The following is a 16,101-nucleotide window of genomic DNA, read 5'->3' as shown; positions in this document are numbered from 1 at the left end:
CAAAGAAGTTAGTCTGCAGACCTTTGTCATGCCACTTCTTTTTTCACTGTCACGTGCTCAACTTTTGTACAGCAGTGTATATAGAAAAGAAAGCGAAATACATTATGCAGGGTGGTCCAGATCTAATGAACAAAAATTTAAGGGGTGATAGAAAACATTTAAAGAAGCGATTCTCATAGATTTCATGGGACATACTCATGGGCACAACGTAACACAATGTACTTGCATGAGTAGAGAGAGGTTATAGCACAAGGTGGCGAATTCGAGGAAAGAGTATTCTAGAAAATCAGACCAAGATGTGATAAGGGCGACAAAACCATAAATGCGCCTCTGCACGCCACAAGAAATTTGTTTCGCACTGATACCGGTTCAATCGCTCAAAGGTTTTTCCGATCTGGCAGGATTCGGGCCGGAAAACACTTCTGGTGCAGTCTTTGTGAACTTCCTGAGCATCCTCGTCAGCAGCATCATACATGAAATACATGTCTGTCTTTTCCTGATTCCTGAATTCAGCGATCCCTTTTACCATCCCCATGATAGAAACGACAAGTAGCAGCAAAACCTGCGCTTTGTAGCTTTCAGTGACAGTGCCGCCTAGCGGCTCATCGATTTCGTTATGCTCATGCATTCTATGACGGAAATTGCTCGTTTAGATGCGTTCCATCTCCAATTTTTTTACCCATGGGTTCTGAATCACCCTGTGCAGTATGAATTATTTCTTTTTAATTAAGTTTGAAAAAAATCAACACAAATGTCTTTCAATCATTCACTAGACCAGAGGTCTTCAACCATTTTCCTAGTCGCGAGCACTGCCTGTACCCATCGTCAAAAGAAGAGCACCCCTTACGGCGAGTTTGGCATACGAATTCATGAAATAAGGATTGATTTTCATCCTTGAATGCAATTCCCACGAGGCGTTTAATTAGAACGCTGATCAAGTGCTCGCGAGCACTCTGGGTGATTCAGGGAGTGCCTCTTGGTGCTCGCGAGCGATGAGTTGAAGATGCCTGCATTAGACTATTACTTTCTCATCGAATTTCTTCAAATTTTTATATAACTTCTGGATCCCTCTAAAAAAATCAATGCATCGTATTGTTATTTTTCTTGTTTCTAAGAAGACAAAATTTTCAAGTTTTAATTCAGATACAATCGTGAAAATGAAGCATAATTGCTTTTTTTTTTCCTTTCAGTCATAGAATCATTGCAAATTTTTTTCAGAAAAAAAAGTGCCAACCTTTTTAATTAAATTGACTTCATTAACAGCGATTCAGAACTTTTAAAAAACTGATCAGAATTAAATTGAAATCGAAAACGAATATTTTTCGGGAAATAGAAATGCTAATCCATATCCAATCTCACGGCAGAAGTTAATCTCAGTTTTATTTATATGAATTAAATTTCTAGAAAAATGAGAAAATAAGACCGAGTGTGGGTGGAGTCCGAGATAATTTAAAGTCTCGCGCGTTTTTCAGACTCTTTACAGAACATTAAACAATTATGAAATTCGAAGTTTTATTATAAGTATTAGTGTTTTTGGGTACAGAGAATGAAAAATTATTTAACACTTGCAGAGATTGTGCTGACTGCTATTCGCTTTCATAGATGTCACTACCGACTTCAATAAGATTACATACTTACTTTAATAAAAGCAAAAGAGATTCTGACCAAATGAATAAAAATCTTAACATTTATAAATTGTTTTTATTTTGATCGTTTCATTCTATGGATTAATATTTTTTGACAGAAGAAACTTATAAATTTTATTTTTGAATTAAATACTGTATAAATACTTCTATCAAAAGAATTACATGCGTAGATCGGACTTTTTTAATCCCTTTGTCTACCATATTATGGAAAATGGAATAACAAAAATATAATGATAACAATAACTTATCATCATATAAATGATTTGGAAGGAAATCTTAGTTATAACTAAAGACAAAATAACTTTACAAAAAATACTGTTTTTCAAACAATTAGTTAGTACATAGCGAAAATTATTCTAACTACGGTGAAATATCCTGACGGGTACTTTAAGGCACCGTTGGTAGACAAAGGAAAATTAAAATAATTTTTCACGGTTTGTTTTCTTTTACAACCTAGACAATTTCAAATTATGAACTAGTATCGAACTTATTTATGCTCTATTTGGATAATTCTTTTGAAATTCATCCAATAAAGGCAAGGCGATAATCTCTTCGAGAGATTTTCATTTTGTAGATAATTTTAGTTTTTATAATTACGTCTTAAAATGATAAGGATAATGCATTATCAATTTGAAAGTGGTAAACTATTTACAGATATCGGATTTAATAAAAACACAGAAACAAAATATTTTGGTACTAAGGTAGCTTGTGAGAACAGAAAAATAATAATCGTTATATGTATGCCGGTACAACTAATGGGAAAAAAAAGAAATGCACATATGTACAGGGGGCATATGTAACAGGGCGTATGACATTTTAATGGCGAACCGCTGATCATAGGCGGAATAGACTTGGAAGTCTGGGGGGAGGGCACAGTCATTATCGCTGGGGGGCACGATGATGATGAAGTCAATTCATATATGCATATATACACTGCTCAAAACAAATAGGGGAGCAAGCAAAAAAGTGAAGAAAACCGTGCGAGACAGCCACGTATTGGCATACAATGGATAGTACACGCGTATCAATGCACAATACAGAAAAAAGACGTAAAAAAATTTGGAATTAAGCTTTAATTCTTTGAAAATATGGAAAAAACATGAAAAGATGATTTAGGGCAACAATTTGGTTACATGTAAACGATAAAAAAAGTACCGTTTAGACATGATTTTTATTTTTACATCGAAGATGATCAAGGGCGTAGCCAGGGGGGGGGGGACTTGGGGGTCTGGTCCCCCCCCGAAATGTGAGAAAATGACCGAAAAAAGGGAAAAAGATGGCCAAATCTATCTTCATTTCTATCTATTCTGTCACTTTGGTCCCCCCCCCCCCGAAATGAAAGTGGTCCCCCCCCCCCCCCGAACGAAATTTCTGGCTACGCCCCTGAAGATGATGCAAGTGTTCTTACACTAATGCGTGAAAAATATGTAGTCGACGTATTTTGTTCGATTTTCACGGTCCTATTACTTAGCACACACACAGCCCGGTGCGGTCATGGGTTCTCATGTACTGCAACTGGGTTGTTTTATATATCGAAAAACCTCACTTCCAGCGAAATAGTGTATCTTGATGGGGGTATCACGCAAAAGACTTCATAGTTTCATAAAAACGTAAAAAATATATTATTAAAAAAAATTACATGGCCCTATTTTACAGTATATAAAGTGTCCGAATGGGATAAGATATTCTACGATTGATTCAAAAATTGTAAAAATATACTTTATGCACATCTCTTATACACAAAAAAAAAAAAAAAAAACTTTTACACGGAAAAAATGCACATTACAAAAACATTGGTATCTGTGCTGCCACCTACCAAAGAAAAACAAAACGTGCTATAACATTATATGTTATTTGTGTTTATGCTACATACTGATGTAAATTTTATGCAACAAAATGTAGGTTATTTTATATTTTTATGTTTGCCTCCAGATTACTTTTTTGTAAACACCAAAAAGCATATCAACCACTATTTTGGCGCATAAAATTTACACCATATGCAGCATAAAAATAATAAAATTTCATACCACGGAATGTTCATTTTTATTCCACACATTGGTTTAAAACCAGCAACCATTTTATTTTAAGAATTAAAACAGATAGTTTTGTTTTTATTCGATAGGTGACAGCAACTAAACTCGTTCTAACTCAACGCGGTTTCTCGCATTCATATTAGCAAAGTATAAATATGAAATATAAAAAGTCAGGAGGAGGGGGGAGGGTAGAAAAAGCACCTGCCCAAGTCCGGCCCGTACCGTAAATCGGATATGAATCTATAACCGAGTAGAATTGTAACATAGTGGCTTCTTTTCCGACGCCAACCGCGTATAAAACTATAATTAACGGTTTGACTAATTTTAGATTTTTAATTGGTGACAAAATTCCTTTTGAATTTTCGAATTTCTTTCAAAATTTAGATTTAAAAAAAAGTTATGCGATTTTCGATATTTTTATGCAAATGAATCAAATTGTTCTTACGAATGTTTCAAGTAAAGCCAGTGATAATATTTTTGGGCATGCAAAATTTTTCAGTAATAGCCCCCTTAACATGTAATGCCATATTTCAATCTAGATTCTACTAACGCAAATAAATACTAGTTATTCACCTAAATACAGTCTACTGAGATGCAGCTCTTTTCCCTCCTGAAATATGCTAAACGCTAAAATCGGAAAAATAATCATCATTGATTGAATTATGATGCATCATTATATTTAATGCGATTTATGAATAGCCAAATGATGTTCTGGAATAAGGAATTCCAGCTAAGTATCTGATGAAATAAATTGAAATTAATAGGCATCTTTTTCTGGGAGATGTTGAAACCTTCATTCATACCGGTGAGCAAATATAATCAAACATATGTTTTTCGTCTTTTTTTTTTTTTCTGACCGCAAGTGTACTTGTTTCGAGGAAAAATAAATTGTGAGACGAGGAATTGTTTTTTTTATTTAAATGAAAAAGACCCAATCTATGTAAGCATTTTCCTTACGATAAACAAAACAACTTAATGGAATGTACATAAATGTGTATATATCAATATATGCTATCAAGACCGGTTGGTATAAATACGTTTACTTCGAGTGTCGTACAGCTGCTTTATGATTTGTTTCGTAAACGTTGTGCTTATTCAAAAATAAGATTTGGATCAAGGGGTAGAAAGAAGATCAAACATAAATTGGGAAAAAATTGCTCTCATCATGATACATCACAAGTAGGATGATTTCAATTTCGAACAACTGATATCCAAAGAAAAAAAAAAGTATGCATACAGAGTGAGGAAAATAGAATTTCCACAAAGTTTCCAACTGCATGTTCTCACGTTACACTGTTTTGCCCCGACCGTGTTGGTTAGTAAAATTATTTGAGCGAATAATGTTTATATGAACACATCGATATATTTTCCGTAATTTTTTGTTCATGGGACTATCTCTGCAACCCTTAACTTTAGAGGTATACAGTGATAGGGGCTGCCTCGGTTTACGAATTTTTCAGCTGATGAAGATTTTTATTGTGATATTTTTCTACCGTGGCTAACGAGCATTTTCATCGATATAAATGCATGCATTAACATGAAAAAGCCGAACTCGTGCTAATAATCATCAGCATTATTTTAACTCGAGTCCGATTAATTCATGTCCACTTCGGAATCTTTTATCAGATATACCCGCCCATTATCTTTCTGAAAATGGTTGAACCATTTCATGTAAAATAAAAGATATATCTAACAGAAAATGCATTAAAAAAAGAGCACGCGTTCTTTCAATGCAAGATTCTTAGCATCAAATTGAACAGCCTGGACATGTATCAGACACAGAAATGAACTGATCAAATCACAAATGGAGGAGACACCTACGAACTCGACTGGATCGTGCCAACTTCAGCCTTTAGCTCGTGTAGGTTGCGTAAAATAAAACGATCTTCAATATCTCATCTTCCTGTAAATGTCCTTATTCGTCCTAGTTTGAAGGTGTTCATTTTCGTCTTTGATGAGTTTTTGTATTTTTTATAGCGCTAATTGGTAATCTAAAAAACTTATCTCAAAATTTTGGGTAGTATCTGGAATGAATTAAATGAATTTACATGAGAAATCTCGTTTCAGCTAACGTAGGTGATTCCGGAACGAATTATCTTCGTTAGCCGTTATCACCGTATTTCCAATTAAAAAAAGTTTTCAAATGCCATCCAGTTTCTTAAAATATCATAATTTTTAGGGGTGGTTTGCATTAAAAATATTTTTAAATGAACTTTTTAGACATTCCCACGTATGTGTCAAAACTTTCAGTTAGCGAAATGTAGAGCATACTTTTTTCCTCCTAACCCGATCATGACCCGCGACTTTGGTTCCATGAAGAGATATGAGCAGGTAGTCGTGGGCGACGCTGGAAGCTGTGTGTGTGCGTTGGCGTACGCAAAGCGGGGTGATTCTAACCCCTCCCCTCCAAGACGAGATAATAGTGTTATTTTGCAGGAAAAAACGTAAACCCTCCCCAGAAGAAAAAAAATTGAAACCTTCCCCCTTTGAGAAAATTCTGCGTATGCTTATATGAGCGTATATGTGTTATATACCTGACGTGAAATTTATTTTATGTATTTTTTATTATAGTGCTGTCATCTGCATTTCGAGCTATGTGTGAAGTGAAATTATTGAATATTTGTACCATTGTAGGCATATTGCTTCTATGGCAAAAATTTTAACAGGGAGACAACTCGCATTGGTGCCTCGAAGTTGGAAACCACAGAAAACCAACTTCACCCGACCACCACTGTATCATGCTCCAAATATTCATTTGCAAAAACTCCATATTTTTAAAAGTAGCATTTATCGAGATATTTCACTGAATTTTTCAATATTTATCACCAATGACTGAAGGTGTGTTCACGAATTGCAAAAAATAAGTTATGCTCAACAAATGCAAAAATTTTCTGTAAATAATGTTATTGTGCCTAAAAAATTAAAATAGTGTCACTCTTCAATAATTTTAATAATAGAGTTTTTCCAGTCAACTTTCTTCCCAACGAAACCACCTTTACATTTGTGTTTCTTATGTGACCATTTGTTGGGCTCGGATCGAAGGCAATGAGTTTGGACGAGCAATTTATTTGTTTATCGCCCCGTATTTTATAACGCAGACCGATTTCTTCCATATTATCCGGCTCTTGGGAGGGACCATCTCCTCCCTCTGGTTCCGCGCTGTTTGAAGTGGGAACTATAGCAACGGTTCATGAAATTTGATTTTATCTTACAATACGTTGTGATTTTTTTTTTTACATTTCTCTTCTTAGTCCACAAAAGGTTGAATATATAATTTTAAATAATAATTGTGAATATGATTATAATTTTGTCCGGGAGGGATGGGAAGTATTTAGCACAGTGTGTGATGAAAAACATTTGTCTTTTAAAATACACAATAAAATAATGTAAATAAAATAACCAATAATTGGTCATTTACTGTAATTTGTATACAATCTTTAAAATTAGAGATTTTCAACCCAATAAAAGCACACTAACACACAGTGATAAGTAGCCAAAACATTATAGTTTTTCATCGGTAATATCTCAATAAATAATTACATTAAAAAATATGGAGTTTTCGCAAATGACTTTTCGGAGCATGATCTACATTTCACTAATTGGAAGTTTTGTCACACGGAGACTACTACTACTATTTTATCGTACATGCACCTTGAACACATTCCTTTGCGGAATTTCTAACGAATTCGTACATGCTGGAATGTGTGTTCTGAGTGTATGTGTGACCCTAATGTGTTTATGTTGTCAGAAATGTATTTGTTTTGTGTTCGACTGGGGCTGCCATCTGTCTCCTATGTTTTTAAGTAAAGATGGTAAATTGTTGAATTTTTATGTTATCTGAGTGTCGTGCTGTCGGTCTGCCTGCTCTCTGCGGATATACTTTTTAAATGAAAGACTGGGGCTTGCATTCACGCCTTGAAGTTGTAAAACCGCAGAAAATCAACTTCAGCCGACAACCACTGTGCCGTCAACGGGGATAGAACCTGGATCCTCATTATGAGAGTCCAGCACCTTGCCCACACGACCGCACAGCGGCTTCTCACGAGGACTGTATAATTATTTTTATGTATACGACCCCTCAAAAAATTATGACATTTTATGAAACCCGTGTCATCCGAAACCCTTTTGTTAGCGGAAGTTAACGGCTGTATTCGCCAACACAGTTTAAACTACAATCGAAGGTTAAAGGATTAGCGATCGGCACGGATTTGTTAAAATCCTCAATTTAACCAATCCGTTTCGATCTTCAATCCTTTCACCTGCAATTGCAGTTTTAACTAAAGCCAACAGTTGCAGATACGCGTATGCACAAACAATTTGAAACAACCTGTATAATGAGATGTTTTATAATAGTGTCGTTGAGAAACGTTTTCGTAAAAAATTCAATCGTTCAAGTTTGCAGTTTGAACCGAATTTGAAAAAAAAAATGAAAAAAAAAAGAAGGCATTTATTTATTTACTTTTATTTCATTTTCTGTGAATCAATAATTTGAAATGCAGTTTATGTTAGCAACTAAATAAAAAAAATAAAACATTCACACAATAAAATTTTATTATACTTATAAGAACAGTTCGCTTGTTGCAAAATGACGTGTCAAATTTCAATAATTTCTTACACTAATGCCCACTGCAATATTTTTCTTCAATATATATGTTTATACATGTTGCAGTAAATTTGACATACCGGTAACCATATAATCACTATGACTAGGATTAGTATGACCATAAAACCGACAGAATACGGTCCATAAAAAATTCATTTATGCCTTAAAAAACTAAAAATATACCGTAAAAACCAAAAATATCCTTTTATAAATAGGCTGACCATATTCCTCTGATCATTTCCTCGTAAATTACAGGAAATCACCAATCATTGTAATTATCGTTAATGCTGGCTTTCGTCGTACATATCAACAAATATAACCAGCATTACCGATCGAATTCGTCATCCTAGGCCGACGTTTGCACATAATGTCCAAAAAATTCGAATAATCCATTGACAATTCATCATATTTACCAATACTATCTTTGTCAGACCAGACAGGACCAGGGCTCAGTCCCTTCCGGGATGCAAGCGCTTTACCCGTGTGGGTTGGGTCATGCTGGGGGAACAAATACTAGCTAGGGATTATGGTAATCACTGGAAATGGAATAAATAGGGGGTTGTCACGACTCCTGAAGTCGAATTTTCAAAAATGGCTTCAAAAAATATTTAATTCGAATACAAAATACTAAAAATTTCGTGTTAATCGGTTAATTTGTTCTTTCAATATAAAAGGAAGAAGTAATGAATTATATTGTAGATCATAGTTTCCCAAACTTTTCATTCCATCGTCCCCTTCTTCAGAAATATATTTCTCTCATAGCCCCCCAACTCAAGTGAACCGATAGGATCCTATGTTAAATCCGTAGATTCTATCGCCCACCAGGGGGCGATATTGGGAAGCACTGGTGTAGATGTATACAAGAAAAAGCACTTTGAACGTGGTTTTCTCAGATTGCACTTTTAAAGTTCATCCGTAAGATTAAAAAAACTACTACAAAAATTCTGGAATTTTGTAGAAGTGTTTATTTGACATGTGTTAATAAAATGAACCTTGGATTTAGCAATTGAATAAGGGGAAGTATTTTTTAAAAAAAATGTTGAATTTAGATTTTTCCAAAATTTATATATTTTTTGAAACTTTAAAAATTCGTAAAATTCTAACGAATCGTCTGATATTCAAGTTTGATCATTTGATCATTTTTGTCGCACCCCCGTCATTTTCTGCACACGAGGGCTAATTAGACCGGGACCTACAATTTATTGCCGATTCCGAACGGCAGGCTTGTTTTTCATACTCATCGAGAGGTAGGTGTGCTAACCCCTCGATGGAGGACTCCCTGCGGTAGCAATTTTTGCTGCGGTCAAGTCGCCGTTTTTTGTTGTACCCCTGTGTCAGGAAAGTTTTCTGACAAATATTCAAGTTTGAGGTTCATTTTACTAACACATGTCGAATAAACATTTCTGTAAAGTTTCAGAATTTTCGATGTTGTAGTTTTTTTTTAATCTTACGGATGAACTTAAAAACTGCAATCTGAGAAAGCCACGTTCTATAAGTGTTTTTTACTGTACAAATTTACACTATAATTCATTACTTCTTTCTTTTATACTGAAAGATCAAATTAACCGATTGATACGAAATTTTTAGTATTTCATTTTTATTCGAATGAAATATTTTTTGAAGTCATTTTTGAAAATTCGACTTCAGGGGTCGTGGCACCCCTTAATAAAGTTATAAAAATGGTAGGTGATTATGCATAGCCACATAATTTTTTTTTTTTTCGTAACATTCATATCATAAAATTTCCAAAAAATCAAATAATTCCATCGGATTTGACACTCAGATTTGCACTTTATTTGATTTTGGTGTTAAATTTTCATCAATTTACAGTGATAAATAAACATTATATAACAATAGTTTGTATTTGATTTTTTTCATAAATGAAGAACTGATCAACGGGGTTAGAAATGTAATATGATGGAATAGTAAAAGGATATTAAATACATGAAACAAAAAATCATTATTATGACTAGGAAATTTAAAACACTTCAATTTTTTTTTCATTTTTTGAATATATTTCAATTCATCTAAAAACATGTATGATGAAAGAATTGAGAAATGATCTCAACACAATGTTTACCAAACATATTTCTCATAATATTTAAGTAATCAGTAAGTTTGCATGCACCACAGTAGAAAAAAACATTGAAAAATATTATTTTCTGAATTCTACGTAAGCATATTATCGACGGGTGCGTATAGCACTTTCTCTTCAGACAAAAAATTTAGTTTTTCAGTTACAAATGAGTAGAACAGTACTAATTTTATTTCATATGCCATAAATAAATTAGAATTATCACTAAGAAGTTTTCTTTTCTCAAATGATCAGAAATAAATTCCATTAATAACCGGACTTCTGTGATAGGATAAACTAGCAATTATGTCAGAGTCCTGTCCCGTTTTTATACATAAATAGAAGAAGAATCGAATAAATCGATAACGTTCTAGTGAGATCCAATAAATGAATGCGTATTTTCAGTTCCAAATTTCCAAATAACATGTAAACAACGACCCCTAAGTGGATACTGAATTGTTTTATCAATTTTTTTCTATTTCCCTTTCGGCATAATGAGTGTTGAAAGTGTGTTTGTAGAAGAAACTTATATGTAGAAAGCTATATTTACATACTGTGTCGTGGGGAACATTGCACGCAAACGTAATGAAAGTTTTTACTTGTGGTATGCGTGGTTGGATAAACGAATGAGACTCTGCAGTTATTAATTTAGACGGGTTCTATTGACTCTTATAAATTTGTTAATTTTTTTTCAAAGTCAAAATTAGCATCAGTTTTCAAGCCATTCATAGGAAATGCATTTGAACTATATGTGTACAGGCTTATCGAAATTGAACTTCCTCAACCCAGGCTTGTGTTTTTTTATCTTTCTACTTGTCCAAAATGACACCAAATTCGGACAAGAGACATGCCAAATATTGCGCTCACTATCTACTAAATTGAAAAAGGAGCCAAAAATTTACAAATAAGTGGCACATTTGCCTCAATTCCTTTTCTCTGAAATATGCAATGTGTCTGTCCTCAATGCTGTCCTTAATTTAAAAGAAACCTGTATTTTCCACAGCATGATTGTAGTTAGTCAATAGTACTAGAACATGAGAAAAAAGTTTGTCTTCTGAATGCGACCGGGTCACATTTTGCTTGGAAGACCTGCTAGAAGAAAACGTTGTTTGAAACGGAGAAGAATAAACTGAAAATATGTAGGACGACGATTTATCGAGCTGTGAAGCCATCTGTGGGTGATTTTTGTACCATTTTCGTTTGATAAATGATGAACGCATTATATTAAGTGTCTGTTGGCATAATGTGTTGTGATTTGGAAAAGTTAAACGTCATAAATTTTCTTATGAGTTGGGAAAGTTCAGTTTCGATAACTATCAATAGTATTTGTTCCAGTAAAATGTATCCATTTTGGAGATAAAAAACAACAACAACCACAAATAAGTGTATCTTTTATATCCAGGGAAGTACATTTTTCCCATAAAAGAAATAGATAAACAAAGAATGAGAAATTTTAAAGAGGAATGGTGCAATGTTTGGTCAGTAGGGTGTATGTGATGAAACATTCCAGCCAATTTTATGAGGTTTGTTTTGACTGACTTTGCAAAAAAATGATTCCCTGGAAAACAGGCCTTTCACGTTGCTTTTCATATGTCGTCACGCACGTCATATTAGCATATCAAACGTGTAGTTTTTCTCTGAATAGTCTCACTAAATTTTCAGTCAACTAAACTGACAGCTCGATGAATTAATAGTAGAGAAGTTAGATACCTCGTTTAAATTTCGGTTGGTTAATTTTAGGGTTTTTTTTCGATTTCTGAATTTGAGATAACGTTATCTGCTGCAGAAATTTTCAGAATTCTTAATCGTTGCAGTCTTAGTCATCATTATCGACGTGATCTCATAAATATTCAGCAGCTGAACATGAGCCTGCGAAAATCTTTCTCTCGGGACGAACTAATATTCGGCGCGTAAATAACTTGAAGTATTTTTAGATAAAGTGTGGGAGAAGAAGAATAACGTGTTGTATGGGAGAAAGAAAAAAATTAATCAAAATAATAAATCACTCCGATAATTTTTGTCGAATATTTTATTAGAACTGATTTTATTCCTTATATGTTTACTCACACATCTCTGGAAAATCTCTGTATTCTAATATAAGAAATATTCCGCTGAGATAAAAATATATATTTAATAAATATCCGAAATGCATTTATACATTTAGTTTCTCTTTACGATGAGAAACAGGGGGAAAAAGCATGTCCAAGCTGCATCAATATCAAAAATGTGAAAAAAAAAATTTTGCAATGAGAATATAATCGATACCAAATGTTGTGTTTACATTTTGTATTAGAATCATTAATGTATATGATTCGGGGATTAACAGCAATTTTTTGAAGATTTTGCAAATATCAAATATCACATTTTAGAAAGTCTTTTACCACGCATACAAGGTTACGAAATATGCTATTTTGTCAGAAATTTAACAGGATCACTAACGAGTTATTTACGCAAACAGAGGTTACAGAGAGACGCAATATATATATATATATATAAAACTTGTATTGAACTTACCTTGAGCAAATACTTTATAATGAGCTCTTGCTTTGAGCAATCGCCCCGTACGTAAGGTTACTCGAGCAGGTGATATGATTCCATAGATGCGCAATCCAAGTGACACACCACGTGACATTCCACGGGAATAAAATGGGATAAATTCAAGAAGTTGGTCTGTTGGAAAAGATCTCACAGTTGCCGTAAGCAGTATCTAAAGGTCAGACCATGAAGCTGTTATCCTTCTCATCTCTCGTCGCTATGGCTGCCGTTGCGGCGCTGTGCATCCAAGGTAAAGTTACTGATACCTCCTTTAATTATACTTGTTGCCCATAGGCAAACTTTCCATTGTTCTAGAAAACCCATAATTTATTTACAAGTACTATATACGCAATAGAAAACTTCAACCCGTTCATTTTTACTATAACACAATTATCTTATGCCCACTGGTGCTAATTAAAATGCGCTCTACCATTCAAAGCCATTACGGAACATCAATAGCAGAGCTAGAATGTCAACGTGATAATGGTCAAGTTTGGCGGAAATGGTAGCCGTTGACTAGACAGTGCTAAAAATAAATAAAAAAGGACAGAAATGCATTGATTGGCTTATACGTATGCATTACTTCCCATTGTGTTAAGTGGATTATATGAGCAAAATCACGATATCATTCAAGCCGTTTATGTCATTAAAATATTAATGTTTTGCCTTTTAGTCTTTGAGATTAATTTGTACATTTGTATTTGAAATAAAAAGGTTATAAAAACACTTTTGTGTGCGTACAGGAGGGAGGAAAAAAATACTAGTAATAGTTGTAATTCGTGGTACTTTTCGTTGATAAAATTTAAAATACACACACACAAAATATGAATTCAAAATGTGTGCCATAATAATAACAATGAAATCTGAAAGAGATGTGATTCTAGTGCATTGTGACGAAGAAGTCATATCATATACGACCAAAGAGAGGGAAATTAAATAAATGCGGCCACGTAAGACCAAAATTAAATGAATTTTAATTATGCAAAATAGAGAGAAAGCAAAATATTTTCATTGTTATAATATTGATTGTTTATATATTGATTCGGATACAAAGCTTTATAAAAAAATGTTTTTTTTTTCTTTTACAGGCATCACAGCTGACCCGAGAGGTTTGTTGAATTTAATACCTACTTTTGTGGTTGAAAAAAAATGACTTTGCGTTGAAAATTGCAGCTCAAACTTATAAAAGATTTAATACAATGTTTATGTTGATTGTCTGAGCCATCATACTTATTGCTCAAGTCACACGTACTATCTAGTAGGATACTTTCATTCAAGTTTTAGATTAACAGATCTTTTAAGTAATTTATGCTTTAAACAAAATTACTCATTCTGTATTTCTTTATTGAAAAATTCGAATCAATAGCCATACATCGCTATTGGATTGTTGGATTTTAGTTAATCTTAATACGAAGACGGTCGAATTATTGTTCGCGTAACTTCCATGACCCTACTTGTACGTTATAAGAAACAACTTTATGTAGTTGGATTTATACAAAGGACTTTCATGGGAGTTTCATGAAAAAAATATCAGACATTTATATTGTTTTTAAATAATTCCAAATATATGTGTATTCTAATATATCTCTGAACTTATCACAAAAATGTATTATAAGAACTACACACTGTTTTCTAAAAGTTAACTAACGTTGCGAATCCACAAATACCGAGGATATTCGTGAGTTTTATAGGGTGAAATTCTGAAGAAAAGTGTGCAATCAATATGCGCAAATTGTAAATGTGATTCACTGAGAGAAAAAATTAGAAAATCATGTATTACATGCTAACAACTGGCAACAAACATGCTTCAGAGCGCTTGTTTTGGATTAGGGGTTGTTTTAGGTTCGATTTGTTTTTCATTCAAAAAGCCATTTGTAGCTTTCTCCACGCTATTATAATATTGAGAACAGACAATTCATCAAAGACGTTGAATTCTTTTTTTCTTCTTTGTTTGTGGATAATTCTATCATTTCGTCGTATGAAACAGAAAAAAAAATGGTTCGGAGACCGTTTCCCCGTGTCATCGGTGAGCTTTAACACTCCCCACATAACCAATTAGCCGTTTTATCTCCCAAACGCAATCGAGAAGATACAGTATCATTTGCTACATTCGTGGCTATCACAACAAAGAGAAAGCCGATTCGCTCCAGTGTTGCTCCATATCCAGGGTATCACGAATGGTGAACGCTGAGGCCAGGGAAGAAAGGTCTTATTGATGTCAGTGACTTCGAGAGAAATGCAATGTCTAACTCAGATGAGCTACGATTTGATCTAAACTAAGATAATCAACATTTAAGGATTTAAAAATAGAAAAGAACGTAGAGCCAGACCCGTGATCTTCTAGAACAGTATATTTTTGGCCTTGCTTGTAGGAGGTCTCTGTTGATTTTTTTTTCGGGACTCCACACAGAACTGCACATGTTTGTGATGAATGATTTGATGATAGACAGGTGTCAAAGTGAGGTTTTTATCCATTGTTGAGGCTCTGTGTCACCGTAATAGATCCAGAAATGTTTTTTGGACATTCTTTGACAAGCTGTTCTGGCCCGTATTTTTCGCCGATATTTTTCGCCAACTACTCTCAAAGAAATAAATGTTAGCACCCTCTGTTGCGCTGACTCACGTTGAGTGTTGAAGTAAGGGAAAGTTATTCTGTATTCACGTTGAAGTCTGCTTCATTGGGTTTGTGCTACCCAAGTATATGAGTAAAAATATAAGAATATACCTAAATACATTATCTTTCGAATTTATTATATTTAAAAAATAAATAAAGTAATTTACTATATATTTGTAAAATTATAAAAATTTTAAACTACACGCTAAAGCATCAGGAATCATCGTATCTAGTGAAATACCTTCACTAAATAAATTTCATGTTTTTGTAGATCAATAGTTGTATAATTATTATTCTACCTTATTGATGGAAATTTTAATGACATTTTTTTAAATTTTTTTTCACTATAGTGGATAAGCCGGTAAGTTAAGCAAAAAATAAATTTTTATTTTTTATTCAGCATCACATGGCTATATACAAATAATGACAGCAATTTTTCATTACAATAAATAAGTAATTGAAATTTAAGAAATTAAAGTTTCAATATTATAAAATTAAAGTTTCAATATTATAAAATTAAAGTTTCAATATTATAAAATTAAAGTTTCAATATTATAAAATTAAAGTTTCAATATTATAAAATTAAAGTTTCAATA

The 16,101-nt window shown here is 33.4% G+C and overlaps 1 long non-coding RNA gene across 1 annotated transcript; it reads left to right on the top strand.

The window, feature by feature from the left end:
- The first annotated feature begins 12,981 nt into the window (after positions 1-12,981).
- On the top strand, positions 12,982-15,888 carry LOC149082833 (uncharacterized). Its single transcript, XR_016193200.1, has 3 exons — positions 12,982-13,141; positions 13,980-14,000; positions 15,856-15,888. It is a non-coding gene; the product is annotated as an uncharacterized LOC149082833 (long non-coding RNA).
- Positions 15,889-16,101: the final 213 nt, after the last annotated feature.

Source organism: Pholcus phalangioides, unplaced genomic scaffold (genome assembly GCF_987345545.1).
Source record: "Pholcus phalangioides strain wild (caught in Gottingen) unplaced genomic scaffold, Ppha-v1.0 ptg000009l_1, whole genome shotgun sequence".
Taxonomy (NCBI): Eukaryota; Metazoa; Arthropoda; class Arachnida; order Araneae; family Pholcidae; genus Pholcus; species Pholcus phalangioides.
Note: the sequence above shows the minus strand (reverse complement) of the source record. Positions and strands in the feature narration are given on the sequence as shown.